Source organism: Motacilla alba, chromosome 12 (assembly GCF_015832195.1).
Source record: "Motacilla alba alba isolate MOTALB_02 chromosome 12, Motacilla_alba_V1.0_pri, whole genome shotgun sequence".
Taxonomy (NCBI): Eukaryota; Metazoa; Chordata; class Aves; order Passeriformes; family Motacillidae; genus Motacilla; species Motacilla alba.
In genome coordinates, this window is record NC_052027.1 from 18,376,137 (window position 1) to 18,395,092 (window position 18,956).

At 47.9% G+C, this 18,956-nt stretch overlaps 1 protein-coding gene across 1 annotated transcript in view; it reads left to right on the plus strand.

Annotated features, from left to right (window-relative positions):
• Nucleotides 1-4,823: 4,823 nt before the first annotated feature.
• Nucleotides 4,824-18,956, plus strand: part of SLC6A1 (solute carrier family 6 member 1) — a 60,894-nt gene continuing 46,761 nt past the window's right edge. Inside the window, exon 1 of the mRNA XM_038148875.1 lies at nt 4,824-5,007. The gene's annotated coding sequence lies outside the window, so the exon portion shown is untranslated. The remainder of the gene's footprint in view (nt 5,008-18,956) is intronic.

Genomic DNA, 18,956 nt, shown 5'->3' on the forward strand with positions numbered 1-18,956 from the left:
GTTTGGGGTGATTTGGATCGGGCTTCAAACTGCCCAAGCTTGTAGAGGCTGCCTTTGGTCCTCCCAAAGCCAAAATAAACACAGAGGGTGCTGCTGGTGGAGATGTTAACTGCAGAGATCTCCCCAACACTGCCTGGGGGAGTTCGGGCAACCAGTTCTAGAAACAGCTCAGTTCTTTCCTGAACCTTTCAGCTCTTTCTTTCTTTTCCTTCAGTTATCTCCTGTGGCTGTGTCCCTTTCTGCATCCCCACCTCAACAGCTCCAGTTCTTGCTGCATCCCAGCCCTAACAGGTCAGGTGATGGCAAAAACCTTCACACGAGGGATGAGGAGCACCAATTCAAGTGGAACAGCTGAAATACTGAAATAATACTGAAATAATACTGAAATACTGAAATACTGAAATACTGAAATACTTCCACATCAGAGCCAACTGCCCCAAAGCAGCAGAAAGATTTCATTGCTGCCTGACCCTGTGAGCAGGGAGCTGTGGATAGTGACACACATTCCTGCTGGCTTTAATCAACAGATAATTATGAGCAAATTACAATCATAATAGCATATTTCATCCCAAAGGCTCTTGATAAGAAGTTGGCCAAATGCTGTGCTTAATTATAAGTTCAAATAGGGTTGGGTGTTCTTCAACCTCTGCAATGCAGCCCCTTCCATGAGAGAACTCTGCACCTGAAGGAAGATTGGAACTGAAGGAAGGTTGGGAAAATTGGCCCTGTTCTCCTGACCACATCTCTCTGTGCATGGAGAAGGGCATGGGATGAAGACTCTCTGGAAAACTCAGTGGGAATATTTGGCAATCATTTCTCAGCTGGAAACAGCGTGAGTGGAATGCTGTACAGACATTGTGCAGGGCCTTGCCTGAAAATGCTGACCAGGGCTTTGGGACTCACTGGATCCCCTTCCAACCTTCCCTGCAAGCAGCTCTCTGCTCAGCCCCAGGATCACACCTGCAGGGTGATGTCCCTACCCAAGTCCTGGCTGGCCATGACCCCAGTGAACCCAAACCTGAGGACTTGCAACCCACATTGACCACCAGCCTTGACAAGTTAGCAAATTATCAACAATAAAGGCTAATTGTTACTGCTTAAATCTTATGTCCCGTATTCAGGGCATGATCTTTATCTGCTCTGAGTAAATTCCTGTTTGATCTCCAGACATCAAAAGCAGCAAAAAGCAAAACCAAGAAACAACTCACACTGACCACAAGGCTGTGTTTTCATTTTGGCAGAAAAAGCAGCTACCTTTTGGGATGAAAGATGACTCTCTGGAATTGTTTAAGCAGTTGACAAATGGAATGATCAAAGCACCAGTCTGTTTATGTGTCACCTAGAACAGCATCACAAGCACAGCACTGGAGCTGGGGAGTTCAGCAGCATGAAAACTGCTGCAAACACAGAAAACAAGAGTCCTCACACCTGCCAGAACCAGGGCTGAGGTGCTTTGTGCTTGTCAGTGCCACTGCTTCAGGTCTTCCTTCAGGCCTGCAGGGAGCAGCTTCCAGTTTACACTTACTTTTCAACTAAAATATGTGTGAGGTTTCAGCCCTCAAACCCTCAAATCTCCCTTAGATTGCTAAAACAGTGTCTGGGTAACTTTTCCTGCCAAGATTCTCCAGGTGACTCTGAATTCCTGCTCCTGTGAGCAGCCCTGTCCCACACGGGATCTGAGGGATTTTCACTGAGCTGACAGCAGGATGCTCCAGACTTCTCCCTCTCTCATTAGCACCTGCGGCCAGGTCCAGGCCACCCCAAAATGTCCCTGAGGGGAGCCAGCACCCAGGCACACCCCGCAGAGCCTGGCCTGCCTCCATCCAACAGATTCCCTGAGATTTGTGCTTCTGAGTCACCAGCTTGCCCACACAGCAGGAGAAGCCTGGCACATTTATAAATAATCTGGGGGAAACTCGAGGGAAACCAGAGCTTTCCTCCCTCACAGGAGCCGCTTGCAACAGGAGCTCCTTTTAGATATCTTTAAGGAACTCTGCAGCACACGAAGGAATTCAAGTCTGGATGTTCAGGGGACAGACAGGGTTCCACCTGTAGATACCAAGACCAGCACCAGCCTGTGCTGAAATCCATGCCTTGATCTTGTGGCTGTTTGTTTAAAGGGATCTTGGACACTTTTCTGGGCCGTCGAAGCCCCCCAAATCTCTGAGTGAGGATGGAAGAGCTGCAGATCATTCTCAGGTCAATGAACTGCAGAGTCACATCCAACTTCAAACAGATCTTTCCACTGGACCATGTCACAGCTCTCCTCACAGGTAAGGCTTAGAGAGAGATTATGGCACTGCCTCCAAAGCACAGCACAGACTTCTCCTTTCCACATTCCCCCTGGCACAACTTGGGGCTGTCTCCTCTTGTCCTGTCCCTTGTTACTTGGCATAAAAGACTGACTTCCATCTCCCTATATTCAGGAAGTTGTAGAGGGAGGTAAGATCTCCCCTGGCCCTCTTTTTCTCCAGGCTAAACACCCCAGCTCCTTCTCCTGAGACTTGTTCTCTAATAACAGAATGACAGGATTATTTTATATTTTCAAATGTCTCATGGGTCAGACCAAACTGAATTCAGGTGGGCTTGAAATCTACTGAAATGCAGGCTGAAATGCAGGTCACACCACTGGCCAGGACAATTTGGTACCCACTGCATTAGGGTTTTGGGGGTTTTGGTCTGCACCTTGGTGGCTGTTAGTGTCATTTATTCCCTCAATTCCCTCACAGAATTGATTCTTTTCATGTCAATTTATTCTGCCAAACTGGAGCTCTCCAGTATAAATACATCTAGGCTCAAGCTTCAAAAACGTGAGAAGTGGTCCCACCCACGGCTGCCAGTGCCAGGTACTGTAGTCTTGACTTCTTCCAGTGGTTCCGACCTTTTCCAGTAGTTTTGACCTCTCCACAGCAAACAGTCCCAGAGGCAGAAGACAGCCAGCCCCACTGCAGTGCCACCAGAGCTGATGGCATGTCCAAGCCCAAAGGCATCTCTCCTGTTCCACATCCAGCCTCCAGGGAAAAGGAGGAGCCAAATTGTGCCGTGCTGCTCTGAGAGCAGCTCTGAACAACCGAATATATCCTGGGTTTTGAAAGAGCTGAGTCAATCAGCACCCATGCTTAACCAAAATGCAAGGACAATGGCACCATGATGAAGACAAGGACTAATCAAGTGCTAATCAGTAGCAAAATCTATAACCCTGAAGTAATGATAGGAGTTGCTCATTGCTACTGTAAAAATCAGCCCAAATATCATTAGCTATTACCTTTCCAAGCCACACGGGCAAAGAAAATTCCTGATTATTATGGTGGATTACAGGGCAATCCAATTATTATTCTCCGCATAAATACTCTTTGTAATTAATGGGCAACAGAGTTAAACTCTGCTGACATGTTTTTTCCATTAAAACTTGCGAGCAGGTCATTGAAGATTTTGAGTAATCTGGCAACCTCTGCACAATTAGCTGGGTTTGGAAATGCTAATTAGCCCATTTCATGGGATGCAGCCTCCTGATCTTTATGTCCTAATAAGCATCAGTGTTTATGTTCCTTCTGCTGTGTGATTATCACGTGTTAAACGTTGGTTCACATGTCATCCTTAAGTTCACACTGAGCAATATGGACATTGAGAAAATAAGTATCTGGGATGGGTTCATGATCCATTGGTGGGGAAAATAAAAGTAAAAAACCCCTTCAGGCCTGTTTGGGATGGAAAGGAGGAGGCCAGACCCTCTTGACTCACCACGTGTTCGACAGTGCAGATCATGTGGCTGGTTTTGCTACCAATTTGGTGCATTTTAACACAAAAATTGTGTTACCTGACTTTCCAAGCTGTGTTCTCATGCAGTGAGGCCCAGGACAAGACAAGATTGATTCTAGGCTGCTTGAATCCTGCTGCAATAGAAACCATCATGGGACACTCTCCTGCAGGTGTTCCCTGGGGTCTGTCCCCTGGGCTGCTGTCCCTGCCTGTGACATTCCTGCTCAGTTCCATGTTTCCTCTCCCTGCTCTTCACCTTCCCTGGGTGCCTGGGCTGGGGCTGTCCTTGGGGTGGCTCAGGTGACCCCACCTGCCCCTGTCTGATCTTACTGAGGGGGCATCAAACTGAGCAGGACCCCAGAAACGAGACCATTCTGGCCACATTTTTGAGGAGGCTCGTGAACACATCTGTGTCTCCACATGTTCAAAACACAGTTCTAGGCATTCCTGTTTGAAATAAATTCCACACTGGTGACCCAGACCCAGTCAGAGAGCTCTCAGCCTCCAGCAGCTCCCCAGACTGGCCACACTCAACTTCTCTGGTCAACTTTGGTTCACCGGGGCCGGGGGGGACCAGCTGAGGGCACCAGATCTCTGCATTGGGTCTGCCCGGCACCATCCTCGACCCGGCCCGGAGGAGGATGGGGGGAACGGGGTGAGCTGGTCACAGGTGTCACCGGCTCTGCGACACAGTGGCCCAGCCTGCCACCAGCCCCGAGGGGACCCGCCGGCCCCGAAAGCATCCATCAGCCCTGAGGGGCATCTGCTGGCCCCAAGGGCATCCATCAGCCCCAAGGAGCATTTGCCACTCCCGAGGGGACCCGTCGGTCCCGGGGGGGTCTGTCACTCCCGAGGGGACCCGCCGGTGCCGAGGGGGGTCTGTCACTCCCGAGGGGACCCGCCGGTGCCGAGGGGGCTCTGCCAGCCCCGAGGGGACCCGCCGGTGCCGAGGGGGGTCTGCCAGCCCCGAGGGGACCCGCCGGTGCCGAGGGGGGTCTGCCAGCCCCGAGGGGACCCGCCGGTGCCGAGGGGCGGTCCGGGGGCGGGCGGAGGCGGTGCGGGCCCGGCCCCCAGCCCGCTCGGGCGCTGCCGTGCGGGGAGGGCGCGGCGGAGCGGCGGGCGCCGAGCTTTAAATGAACATTAATATCGCTCGGGGAGGGCAGCGCCGGTGGCTCGGGACGGGCGGCGGCGGCGGCAGCGGCACCTCCAGCTCCTCTTCCTCCTCCTCGTCGTCGGCCGCGGCGGCAGGTAGGCTGAGCGCTGTGACCGCGGGGTCCAGCCCGACCCCGAGCCGCGCGGGGGAAACGCGCGGTGCCCGCACCCCGCGCACTCGGGATGCTGCAGGACGCAGGGACGCCGAAGAATACGGGGATGCCGAGGGATACGGGGATGCCGAGGGATGCAGGGATGCTGCGGGATGCTGCCGGGGCGCAGAGGGGGGACGCGGCAGCCCCCGGGGGATGGAGGCTGAGCCGGCGTCCCCTCGAAGGGCGGCGGAGCCCCGCGGGGAGCGGAGCGGCGGCGGCGATGGCCGGGAGCGGCCGCCTGTTGCCGGCTGTCGGAGCTCGGGGAGGCGCCGAGCCGGCGCTCGGGGGCTCGGGCAGCCGTGCCGGGCTCTGCGGAGCCTCCGCCGGTCCCTGCGCGCTCCGTGCGGGCGGCAGAGCCGGCGGTGCGGGCTCGGGGCTCCGCGGGCGCTCCCGGCAGCGCCGGGCTCTCGGCGCCGCGGAAAGCTGGACCGGCCCTGCCCCGATAATAAAAGTTCTTTGCAGAAGGCGGAGTGGTTTATTTTCTTTCGTTTGCTCCTCAAACGCGTCCCGATGCTCCGCTCGCCCGTGGCGGAGCGCGGCTGCGGAAACACGAAGTGTCAGCCCAGCGCTCCGTTTCTGGCTTGTTGGTAATGGATTTAAAGGTTTCGTTAGAATTTCAGTGCATCTGAGAGCTTCGCTCGGTTGCTTTAGAACTCGTTTAAAACTGTATTTTCAACGGAGACGAGTGAACTTTAAAGAAAATCAGGTCAGCCATAGATTCCGGGCATCAAACCCTTTCAGGTCCCAGAAATAGCCACAGAAGTAGCGTGACCAATTCTTTTTTCATGCACAAAGCTTTTTCCTTTTTATTTTGGTTGGAATTTCTGACGGATACCGGAGCTCATCAACTGGATCTTTTCAGCTTACTTTAATGAAATAAGCATGCCTTCTAAGCTTGCATTTTGATGCAATTATATTAGGCTCCCTTGACTATACGAGGTTTGAGTTTCTGATAGAGCTTGTAGTTCTCAAAATAATAAAGTCTGTTTAGCAGAAGGTTTTTCTTTGTGCATTTTTAGGGTTTAGATTTATGGGAAGGTGAGGAAGAAGACGACTAAGACGGAACGTGGGTACGAGCTGTTGTAGGGTAAAGAATACGCTTGGATATAAATGGAAAAGGTTCAGAGGGGATGCTTTATTTGAAAAATTCTGCACTTGAAACAAGGCTGCTCGTAAGTTTTTGCATCTCTTATAAAGTCTCGAAACCAGGATTGACAAATATTTATCTTGCAGTAAGTGGGTCAGATGATAACATCTTCCACTGGATCTCTGACTTCTGCATTGGACAGCTTTGGTTGCTAAGTAGCTCTGAATTGCTAATCCCAAAGTCAATGATGTCATAATGACATCATCACATCCTTTCACCTGATTGATTCTCAGAAGAGAACAGTAATGAGATTTGATATACATGTCCCATCTCTTTAATATTCTTCCTCTGCTTCAGGGGATTTCCTGACCTGCCTGGCAAATTCCAATGAATCACGCTGAGCTCTAGTAAAAAGACGTTTCTTTTGGAGACGAGGTGGAACATTAAAGGGACAGTGGCTGCTCCTGGTCCTTTCAAAAGCTGAGGAACTTGGCAGCTTGCGTTTCAAATGTGGAGTTCTGGATATGGAGGGCAGTGATTTTAAACTCGGACTTATTAAATTCGTGCGCAGGTGTGAAAGTGGCTCGGGTTTCAAAGAGGATCGAGTCACTTTATGTGTGTGAGTCGGAGCGCTGGAGGTGCTGCAGGGGGCACAGAGAAAGCAGGAGCTGTTTCAGCTGCCAAAATAAATTGCAAATCTAATGGTAAATGCATGAAATCTGTCAGGAATTGCCATGTAAAGAATGGTATTGAACGGTTCTGAAGACAGCTCAGACTTTATTTCTCTTTCTAATTAGGCAGCATAATTGGTAAGTTTGAAGGATTTTAACAGCAACACTGCCATCGCAGGGAACTCCTTGTAAGAGAGTTTTAAATCTTTAGAGTGTATGGAATGTGTACAGAGTTGACGGGTTTGGTTTCTTCCGAGGTTAAAGGCACAAATGGTGTCATTTGCTGATGATCAGCAGGGACTGCTGGTTGTTACAGTTGGTTTTCATTGTGTGTGTCCAGATGAGCATGGTCTGCCTGAATTTTAGGCATTTTCCTCCTCGATAGCTTTGTGATCATGAATTTCTCCACAGACAGCGGGTTTGAAAGATTCCAGACAGCGCAGTGTACATTTCAGGTGTGCAAACCTTCCTGCTTCACATGTGGGAAAGGGAGAAAGGAAGCAATTTCCATTTGTTTTGTGGAACGTGTGGTTCTGTTTGGTAAAGTGACAAGCTGAGCCCGTCTCAGAACACCCGGAGGCTGCACAGCCCAGTCTCACTTGATTGATGAATTCCGTGGGCTGCTAAAACATATTTCAGAAGTAAACAATGATTTGTTGGCGTGGATGAGTTGGTGTTAATGTATTTACTGAAGGCACTGGTTGCTGATTTTATTCCTGCTCCAGAACTGCAGTGTTGATGGCACTGCTAAGTCTAACAGAGTAGTAATTGAACATGAGGAGTGGGAACGAGTGGGAAGGCGGTGGGGGAAGATGTTTTTGGCTGTGTTTGAATTTATTCACCCTGTAAGTGCAATCCAAGCTCCAGATGCAAAAGGGAAATTTCTAAATAATCTGCAAGAGTTCTGCACTCCTCATACGACACGCAGTGACAAATTTCCACAAGCTTTAGATTCTTTCTGGGATGACTCAACTACGAACAAGTGATTTGGAAAAAAAATATTATCTCTGAAGAGAATCCTTGGTGACAATTTCTTTTCAAGTTATCATAGGATTTTGTACTTACCATGATCTCTTCTAACTCATGCCTGCCTTGAACGTTGGAGACGAGAAATGAGTTTGGACTTGGGGATAAATCTGTGCCTTCCAAGTGCACGTTAGAGGGTCAGCTGTGACATTTGCATGGTTGTGCTTTGGATGTGGTGCCACATTTGGTTACATAAAGCAGAGCACCTCAGAGCCTCCCCCGAGCTGGCAGGGCAGGGGTGATGCTGCAGCATCCCTGAGCTCTCTGAGCAGGTGACAGAGGGGGACAGGGCCGTGCTCACAGCAGGACAGAGCTCACACACATGGGCTCAGCTCGTGCACAGCCCCAGCAAAGCTCAGACCAGGCAGCTGAGTCTCTGCTTGTGCCAATAGCAATGAGAAATTCAACCTTTATGTTTTTAAACCACAATCAATCTGCCTCAGAACCCAACTGAGACATTTTGTCCCCCTGGTTCCAGCCCTGTGACTGTCAGGGTGAGGAGAGACAGCGTTTCAGCCCCAACTTCTGCTCCCATCCTCAGCTCTGTGTGAGGATAGAACCAGGCACCAACTGGATTATTGGATTTACTTTTCTGCTTTTCAAATGTAGGTATTTAATATCTGTGACAGCTTCGCAGACCACCAGTGTGAGCCTTTTATAAGGGCAAGAGTACTTGAAATGTGTAGTGTGATAAGTGACTTCATCTATGGCTGGATCTTCTTTATTGATGGAGAAAAGCGACAGAATGTGGACAGGTTTTGTCCCTTATAAACTAGGAAGTAAAATAATTAATAATCCCAGGGATCTGCAGCAATCCCAATAATCTGCAGCAATCCCAGTGATCTGCAGCAATCCCAGTGATCTGCAGCAATCCCATCCCAGTGATCTGCAGCAATCCCATCCCAATGATCTGCAGCAATCCCATCCCAATGATCTACACCAATCCAAATAATCTGCAGTAAACCCAATGATCTGCAGCAATCCCATCCCAGTGATCTGCAGCAATCCCATCCCAAAGATCTGCAGCAATCCCTGGGATCTGCAGCAATCCCAATGAAATAAAACACCCCCTGAAATGAATAACATCACCCCAGATATTGTAGCTAACATTATCCAGTAGCTATGAAAATTCTATTTAGGACTTAAATTAAGCAAACTGAGGGATCAATTTTTCCAAAATTTCTTTTCCACTCAAAGACGGTTCTGAAGGGACCTTTTGTTGTTCAAAAATAGAAGGTATTTGAAAATGATTCCTACAGTGAATTGTTAAGATGGAAATTTTTTTCCCCCAGTTTTGATCTTTATTGATAAGTTATATTTCAGAAGAAAGTGCTGCTGAGAGCAAACTCAGTGCTGATTTTAGTCTGAAGTGCTTAGAGTAACCTTTGTGTAAATGGAATCTTTTCTGTGCAAAATAACAATTATTTGAATGTTTCACTAGAACGATGTTGCAATGAAAAACGTACAGTGAGAAATCAGTACTTTTTATACCAGTGGTATTCAGGACTCTATCAAGTGATGCCTACACAGCTGAGGTTCATTCTGTAGCGTTACAAAATTGTGGAACAAAACTAAAATCCAGGATGGAAGAAAAATCCATGTTAGTGGTGCATAAATACATCACAAAATTTTCTTTTGGAAAATAGATGCTTTCGTTTACCAATCAATGTATTCCTTTTAATACAAACTACAAATTCCTAAGGAAATTATCCCTGTCTGAGCCTGGACTCTGCTAGTGCAAGGAATTATGATTCCTTTCCCCTGTCTTTCTGAAGTAAAGCAGACAAAACTCAAACTGCAAACTCTTTTCCTAGAGAGGTTTGCTCATCACTCCTCAGCAGTGGGTGTAAAAGTTTATGGAAACACTTCTCCTCTGAAATGTGATTTCTATGATGCTCTGGAAGGCAAAGGGTACCACCAATAATCCAATTAGTTACTCTGAGTTCTGTGATAAAGCCCAGGGAATTGCTTTGCTGTTGGTTGCTTTGCTCTGGGATTTTTTTCCTGGCTGGAAAGCAGTGGAGACTCATCTGGAGACTCATTTTTTTCCTGTGTGAGTGGAGACTCACTTAACAACTGCCACGGTGCCCAGAGAGAAAATCCTCTCTTCTGCCAAGGTGATATTCTGTGTAACACCTCCCTTAACTCCAGCCCCTCTGCCTCCCCCAGGCCAGTTTGCCCAGAGGAGCTGGGATGAAAGGGGCAGCTGGTTAAAAACAAGGATCCAGGAATTAAACACAGCCTCCAGTGGTGGCCACAACAAGGGGGGCACTGTTTGGTGCTCTTCTCCTGCTCGGTTGTTTTGAAAGGCCAAGGAAAGCCTAAGGAGACGCTCAGGCAGTCACAGCAGCACAAATCCCCGTTATTGCACTGCTGCTGCCCAGCCTTGGTGCTGGAAATTTTGCATTCTGCATCTTTGTTGCCTTCTGTAAATGTTACAAATAGCAGGAAGGGATGGATAAAACGACACAGATGCTTTAATTATGATTTGATTACAGAGCAACCAGAGGAGTCTATTCTGAGGAATATGCAATTAGAGAAAATTCTGAGGACTATCTAACCTTCCGAAATTAAAATTAACTGGGATTATTTGAACGGGGTTTGAACATCTCTGAAAAAAGAGATCATTCTTCAAGGATCCTGCTGCTCTTGTCTGCTGGATCCTCTCTGGGTTAGCAGATGGGCTTCAGGGTAACACAATGTCATCTTCCTCAGCTGCATGTGCTGCTTCCTTCACCTCTCAATCCCATTTTATTCCCATTTTAGCATCCCTTTCTAATCACCTACAGGAAGGTGACACAGAGCCTGGAAGGAAACAGCCACCCCTGGGTTGGAGCACACAAAAAGGGAGAGCAGTTTAAGCATTCCTGGGTCATCAACAGAGTTTCTCCATCCCACGAGCAGGAAAAATGGAGCCGTGCAGGCTTGTGATGCACGTTCCACAGGGAAAGTGTGGATGGAAAATTCCATGCCTTTTCCTCTGGCAAGTTATTTAATGGAAGGAAGCTATATGATTAAATATGTTAAGCTTCTCTGTGGGCTTAAATGGTACAAATGGGCTGAATTTAATTCCATTGATTTCGCCGGTTGTCGAACATGAGCAGAATTCCAAATCTGTCCCAGGGCTGAGGAGCAGCCTGCCTCCACTCCAGTGTGAAACCCCTGCAATCTCATGGAAGCTCCATCCTGGATGGGGACCATGGCTTGCTCTGCTGTCCTGAGCTGGGCTCAGGCAGCTGCACAGGGCTGGGGGGGACACTGGGTCAGCCTGGCTGCAGGGGCTGGGCTGGGGGCACCAGCAGGACACGAGGCTCTGGGGTTGAACCCTGCACCCAGACACAACCCCTGGCAGCAGCTGCAGACCTCTCATGTTGCTCTTGCTTCCCCTCAGTCTTGACACGTTCACGAGCCAGTGGTAAAAGGGCTTTTTTTGGGTCTTCTTTTCTGTAGAATTTTTCAGTGTTCATCGCTTCTGCTTGAGAATCGTGTGCAGAGCGTGATGTCAGCTCTCCAGCCTGGGAGAGCAGGGCCTGCCTGGACCCCTCCTGGACTCTGCTTGGGCTGGAATGTTTGTTCTGGGGCTGGGGAGGAAAGGAGAGTGGCTCCCACCTCAGCCAGCCCTGTTCCTGCACTGTTTGAACCCATGAGACACCAGGAAATGGGGCTTTGGTGCTGCCTGGGTGCTCTGGGGAGGGATGGGGTGCTGAGATGGGCATAGCTGCTTCCCTCCATCCCCAGTGGGGATGGCTGACCTTGGATTTGACCTTGCTCACCTCCTGAAGACCCCAGAGCTGCCCTGACAGGGAATGTGGCTGTCAGAGACGCTGCTCAGGACACTCAGAGAATCCCTGCTCTTCCCAGCAGGTGCTGAGCACATTTAAGCTCAGCTTAATTCAGCAGCCTGTCAGTCTCCTTTGTCACTTGTAAGGACATTTTCTGGCATAGTGCCTTATTTATTTATTTCAACATCTCTTTTTAGGAGCCTTCAAATCCTCCAACTTCAAAGCATTTGTGTGTGCTCCTACTGACCCATGTGTATTTCCCAGGGATAAACCCCAGGCTGGCAACTTAGGGATGATTTTTCAAGGGTCTCTTTAATAAATGAGGTTATTTATTTTCTGCCTGAAATTCCCTGGTTGGTGACTAAGAGAAACTTTGTATTAAGCTGTGCAGAGCATAATGAGGTTGCTGTAATGCTTTGATGTGGAAATGCTTAAATGCCCCCCCAAAATAAATAAATAAATGGTGTTATTGATAGAGCTTGCTTAAGGTATCTAGGGACAGTTTATATCAAGCAAATATAGATTATACTATAAAGATTATAGATTTTGATAATAGCCCTTTAAAACTTTAATAGCAGACATCATAAAAAGGTCAAAATCAAATTATTTTCCATGCTGCTGGTGCTTACAAGCTGAGCCCTTTTTCAAAATAAAGACCTGTGTGATATCAATTATAGAGGCACTAATGTTACAATAGATGTGCAGAGAGATTTGATTTCCTAACACCTATTACAAAGCTGTTCCTGTTGAACAACCTGCCTGGGCAGGCTGTTCCATGCGTGGAAATAAAAGGCTGGAGTGGATTTGCAGCACGTTAGTCTCGCCTAATGAAGGAGGTTACATAAGAGTCCCTTCCCCTCAGCTGCTGGAACTCTATTTCCCATGCCACTTCTTGCTTTCCATGCTGCTGATAGATTAGAAAAACCAGACTTTGCTGCATTTTCTTCTTTTCTTCTCGTGTCTGTTCTTGAGGCTGATTAGCACAAAGTAGCTCTGAGCCATGGCTTGGGCACCAGAGATTCTGAGAGCCTCAAACCGCCCAAATAATGGAGCAGGATGAAGGATGCTGGTTGCCATGGGAACGGTGCATGTGCCACACAAGATAATGGAGCTGCTGTGGTGCAGGGATCTGTGCTGAATATTGATTCGAGCTCTCCTGCCTTCCTTGGAAGCGCTGGGTGTTCCACCTGGCAAGGCAGAGCAGCTCATCAGCTGGGCTGGGGCCAGGGAGAATTTCCTCCTCTGAGCAGAGCTGGCTTTTCCATGGCAGAAGAAAGAGCAGGAATTCCTGGGGAGAATTATCAGGGTCACAGCCTTTCCTTGTGGAGCTCAGAGAGCCCTGGGTGTTGAGCTGGAGTTAATGAAGAGTTGGAACTGAGATGCTCCAGGGGAGTGCCCTGACTTAAAGTGACAATAAAACACCTCAGGAAGCTGAACTTTCACCTGTGTAATGTTTGTTGTGGTGGCTGTCACCTAGACACCTGCACAGTGTCACAGTTCCCCTCTGTATCCCTTCATGGTAGCACTGAAAAGTTCATTTTTGTCCCAGCTTGTCAAGGATGAGTCTAATTAGTGGCAGAGCTGTGCAAAATTGTGGGGATTAGAAACATCAAATCATTGGCAGCCAAACATTATTATTATTATGGCAGTATTGACCATTTCCCCAGGCTGGGGCTCAAGGTAAAAAATGAAGGGTTTAACTTGGGGGAAGGTAAAACACGGACGTTTTAATTTGGGTGAAAGTAAAACACAAAATTTTTCATTTGGGGGAAGGTAAAACATGAAGGTTTTAACTCGGAGGAATTCTCTGTGAGCAGGATCACACTTGGTCCTATTTTTTAAGTGAGGTTTGGATTCTTGCATAAAGATGAACAAAGCAGGACTGGTTCTGCTCTAATTTTGCAGCCTGAAGTTCTGGCTCCTGGAACGACAAAGAAACTCTAATTATTGCTCCTCTAGCCCAGATCCTCAGTAACAAAAACCAGCAAGACTTCCTCAGTGCTTTCTCTGCTTGGCCAGAGGCAGCTGGGGCCACTGTTGCTCGGGAGGATTGTGCAGATGAGGTAATGCAAATTAAATTCCTGTCCTTCTCGTGTCTCCCCCCTCCGGGAAGGGTGATGCCACAAACTCTTGCTTACCTTCAGCAGGATTGCTGGCACTTGACCACCTGTTAGAGAAAATGTTGTGTAATTACGGACCTTAGCAGGTTTTGGGAAATGATCTGAATTCTTTCACACCTACCTTGTGCTCTTTGGACCCCCTGGTGTTGTCTGGATCAGCCTTAAAAGTAGTGGACCTTTAGGAAATGTGAATTTTTGTGGCAGCTCTAATAAGATACTTATCTTGAGGCAGAGATGGTGAACTTTAAAAATATCTGAGGTGTTGTTTGTCAGAAATGTGTCTGGGAGGACAGATTTAGAAATTCTAGGCTGTTGTGCCCTCTGGGCACGATTTGCAGGTTTGTGTGACTTTGCTCTTCAGCACAGGTCGTGTCCAATGCGGTGCTCAGAGAGCCGTTCAGTTTATTCTCTCCTGCTGGTTTTGGGTTTAAATCCTGCCACCACATCCCAGCAGAGCTCCCAGTTTTATTGCCAATTCCAAAACCTGACTGTACAGGATCAGCTCCTCTGGATTTCTGGGGTTTTTGTACAGCCAGGACAAACTGAGGTATCAACATCTCTCGATAACCAGGACACCTGCTCTGTAATGTACAGAAGGTTATATATTAGAGCACCTAAACACACTAGTGCACTTTGGTATGCTTAATTAAAGCCATTAGGGGCTTTTTTGGTTGGTTGGGATTTTTGTTTGGGTTTTTTGGTTGGTTTTTGGTTTTTTTTTTTTGGTAATGCTTTAATGTTTTTTGAGTTTATGTAATGATTTTGCAGGTGAAAATCTTAGTCTTTTTTAGAAACAAAATCTATTTTGGATTTAGGGGGTGAACTAATTAATGAACTTGGACATTAGGCATGGCTTTAGATGCCAGTAAGATCTCTGCCCGAGTGAAACCTGACTGGTGGTGGAGCGGTGCCTCCCGTGCCCTGTGATCCATCCCGCCAGTGCAGCTGCTGTGCACAGCAGGATTGGGGTTTCTGCCAGCTGCCAGGGATCAGCTGGCCAGCTTTGCCTGTAAATGTACAAATCCACATCCCAGCACCATTTGTGTGCGTGTGAAAATGTGTGTACTCCCCTCCTCTCCTGTGTCAGGGACGCTCCTGCCCTCCCCTGGCAGTGGTTAAGATGATTTCTGGGGTTATGAATTTCTTCAGCTCGGGTCCAAGTGAACAGACTGAATGTCAGCTGGAGCTTTTGCTCTGGCCTGTGCTGTGCACCCAGCTGGGAGCGGTTTGTCACCGTAACGAGGTGACAATGTCATTCTGAGCCAACCTGCAGCAGTGGCACAGCCATTGACTGTCACTCCTTTGTTCTTGGGCTGTCTGGGCTAGTCCTGGGCAAGCAGCATCTTAAAGAAAGCTCGGCTTTAAGTATGGGGGCAAGCAGAAATGTCTGCCACCACACACGGCAGCCTGGCTGTGTGCCTGCGGGGTTTTGTGGGGTTTTATGGGGTTTTATGGGGTTTTATGGGGGTGATGTCTGTCAGCCTACTGCTCTGCACCCAGGAATTTCCCGTACCAAAACGGTGCTAAATTTCATAAAACCAGGGGCTGTGTTTAATCTATGATATCTTCTCAACTGCCATTTTTCTGAAAAAGTAGACTTTGAGGGGATAAATCCCAAAGCCATGTGAAAGACAGGGATATTCTGGTGCTGCTGTTCCATGGAAAACCATCCAAATTCTCACCTGACCCCGCCTGACCCCTCAGGTGACCTCTCTTGGCTGAACTCCACTGACCCGAGAGCCACAGCTGATTGCTGGGGTGTGCTGCACAGCATTCTGTAATCCCCCCCTGTTCACGGCACTAAAACTGGGATTATAAAGTAAATTACCTCCCTGTGGCTGGACAAGTTTTAGGAGAGCAGGTGTGAGAAAGAATGTGGCTGCTGCCCCCTCCCCAAACCCACAAAAACTCTGCTTGCTGGCTCGAGCAAATTGTCCCAATGATCAGCCTGTGGTGTTGAGAGGGGAATAAGAAGGAATATTTCTGGAGAAAACAGCAGGGAAGGGAGCCAAGTGTATACCTTGGAAAGGGCTTGAAAAAACCAGCAGGAGTTTGAGGAGTTTGCCCTGGTTGTGAATCTGGCCCTGGCATCCTGGTCCCTCCCCTGAGGAGCACAGGGAGGGTTTTGTTGGATCCCAAACACCACCAAAGGGGGCTGGCTGTGGTTTATCAGTCAGAATTCCCTTCTGAAGTGCTCACAGCAGCCTGCCAAAGGAGGAAGCTTTGCATGGAGACGTGGTGGGATTCCATCTTCATGGCTGGCTGGAAGAAGGCATGGATGGCTGTGCTTCCCAAACAAGGCAGGGCTGTGGGGAAGATTGATCTCCCACATTTGCATTCAGCCACTCCGAGGATATCAATATCTCCTGAGCATGAGGATGATTCTGCTTTTACACAACAAGAGTTTCCAAGGAGGCACTGGAGTGACAAAAGCTGTTGCCAGGGGTCTCCAAGGCACTTGACAGGTTTATAGAGTGATGATAAACTGCTGGGGTAGTCCCTGTGGAAATTGGGTTTGATGGAAATAATAAAGAAGTGGAGGTGCTCAAGGACATCGTTGGAAAGCAATTTGGAGAGGCTGTGGAACATTTGGATTTGCCTCAGTGTGATTCCTCCCACAGAAGGGAGCTGAGCTGTGACTGGTGGGATTTATTACAGCTTTATACCTTTTCATGTTGAAAATTGAGCTTCAGCACGAGAGCCTGCTCCTGTCTTTATGCAGATTACATAAAAATAAATGGCCAGCTGGTGGAGGTAATATCTTGGGGATGGGGAAGGTTCAAATGAAAATTCTCCAAGAATTCTTTTATTTTACAGGAGCCTGGATATCTTAGCCAAAGCAGTTTAGTAATGGACAAATATGCACCTGGAAAATGCTTAGATGGGCCTTTAAATATGTCCCAAAATTTCCTGGATAATTTTTTTAGGTCTATTAAAAAAAAGAAAAACACGCACACTATTATGTTGAGCTCACATCTGTGCCAGCACTGACAGTGGTAAAAAGGCAACCCCATTTAGTTTCTTTTGTTCTTTATATAAGAACTTGCTGCCTTGTCTTCTGAGCAACACAAAAGCTGTTTTATTTCAAGGAACACACACTTGCTGAGCAAACCCCTCAAGAGATTGTTTTGCCTGTCATGACACCACTACATTTTCATTTGGCCACTATTTTTGAAGTTATAGAAAGCCTCAACAGAATTGCATTGCAAGGACAGAGCTGCTTGTGTTGGGATATGCTTCAAGAGCTTAAAAAAGGATTACTGAGAGGTGTCTGAGGCGTGGCAGGTAAATATGTGAGTACCTGGTGGTTAAAATCCAGGTGTGTTGTGGCCACGGGTGAATTATTTTCATTTACAGATGTGCTGATGTTAGAGGTGAGATGGAGGGGCAGGGCAATAATCTGTCTTTTTACAGATGTTGTATGAAATTCTTTGTATTCTGACTCCCTCCAAAGCTTGTGTAGCTTTATTTTGGCCACAGCCTATTGTGAGGATTAACTGAGTTCATGTCAAAATTAGCTGCTTCTTCCATCCATGCAAACAATCTGAAAACCACACTGGTGAGGATAAACACATAGTAAAGCAAGCAGAATAGAAGTGGGCAGGTTTCTGGGCAGGTTTCTCCCTGGGGGTGACCATGTGTGCAGGCTGAGGGAAGATTGCTGTAAGTACCCAGAGATGTGTCCGTGGCACTTCCCTTGGGGACAGGAGCACACAGAAATAATTAACTCTGCAAAGGAATGGCCACAGTGAGGGAGCTCAGAATTATCCTCCGTGGGAAGCAGATGGGAACCATCAGGGCCACCCTCCTTGCCTGCCTTGGCTGCTCACAGGAGGCTCTTGGCAGCAGCAGTGCAGAAATATTTGCTGCTTGCTCCTCAAGGAGCAGTTGCTCTTGCGTCCTTTGATTTGAAAGAATGACCAAGGAGCCAAAGCCTGGGTATTTTTTTGCCCTCATGCACCATTTTATTCCACCTGGTCTGCTAATTTTTGGGAACAGGAAGTTCTGCTGCACTTAATTCAGCTCTTCTCAGCAGGTGCAGGGTTTTGGAGCTGGGTCCAAGAGAAGAGTTTGCAGCTGAAGAGTTTGCACAGCAGCAGAGAACAACCTCAGCTTGCAACACCTCAGTCTTCTCAATGCTTGCTTCTGGATTAGGAGCATAAACAGGCAAAAAAAAATTCTGCAGAATGCTTTAACCATCTGAAAAACCCCAAACAAACCAGGCAAAGAGCAAAACCCCTAAGAGTTGTGGTTTAAGAAGCAGCTCTGGGACACGAGAGATGACTCTGCTCAGCATCTGGCCCGTGTGGCAGCCTGCCTCGTGTGTGAAAGCAAAAGAAATGTCTGTCTGCAGCTCCTTCTGTTATCAGGACTGGATTCCTGCACTCCTGCAGGGAAGGGCTGCTGGAAGGAGATTTCCATGGGTGCCATCCATTCTGCTGCGCTTGTGTTACCCTTGATTTTCTGGGATGGTTTCTATGGGAAGCCAGTCGTGGATCTGCCACATCCCCTTGTCTTTTCTGCTGGCTTGGGCTGATTAAGATCACACTGCTTTGTCTGTTTGTTATTTTGTAAAGGCATTTGCTGTGTTTGTGTATGAATTGATGGCAGGGGGTTGTTCTAAGCTCTATCCTGAGCTGGGATGTTTGTTGCACAGCAGTTTTTTCTCCGTGGTACTCCTGCCTTCTAGAGGGAGGCTTTGCACACAGCTGCTGGAAATGAGAGGAAGCTCTTGGAGTGGAATTTGGGCAGCTGGAAGAGAGAGAAATGGGGTCTTTGCAGAAAGCCATAGCTCCACTAGCCTGGATTCTCTTCCAGCAGTGGACAATGCAGTTCTGTGCTTTTAGATGGTGATGGGGAGCATGAAATGTGGACTGGGTGGCAGCTGGGCTGCTGGGACTTTTTGTGTGGGAGGGTCCTTATTTTCCCCAGGAAGGCTGAATTGGTCATTGTTCTCTCTGGAGGATGGGAATCACAAAAGAATGCTGCTTCCATTTATTCTCCTTACAGTTTTAATTCAGTTCAAGCTACTTAATGTCATCACTGCTTCCACAAAATGTTTCCAGTTCTGGAACAGCAAATTAAAATAACCTCCATCCAATTTAAACCAAGGCTCTGTATTTTGTTTGTGTAATGGTGGCATCTTCCTTCAAAGCAGAGTGAAATTCCATCACTGGAATCACTCTGAAATACACAGAATGAAT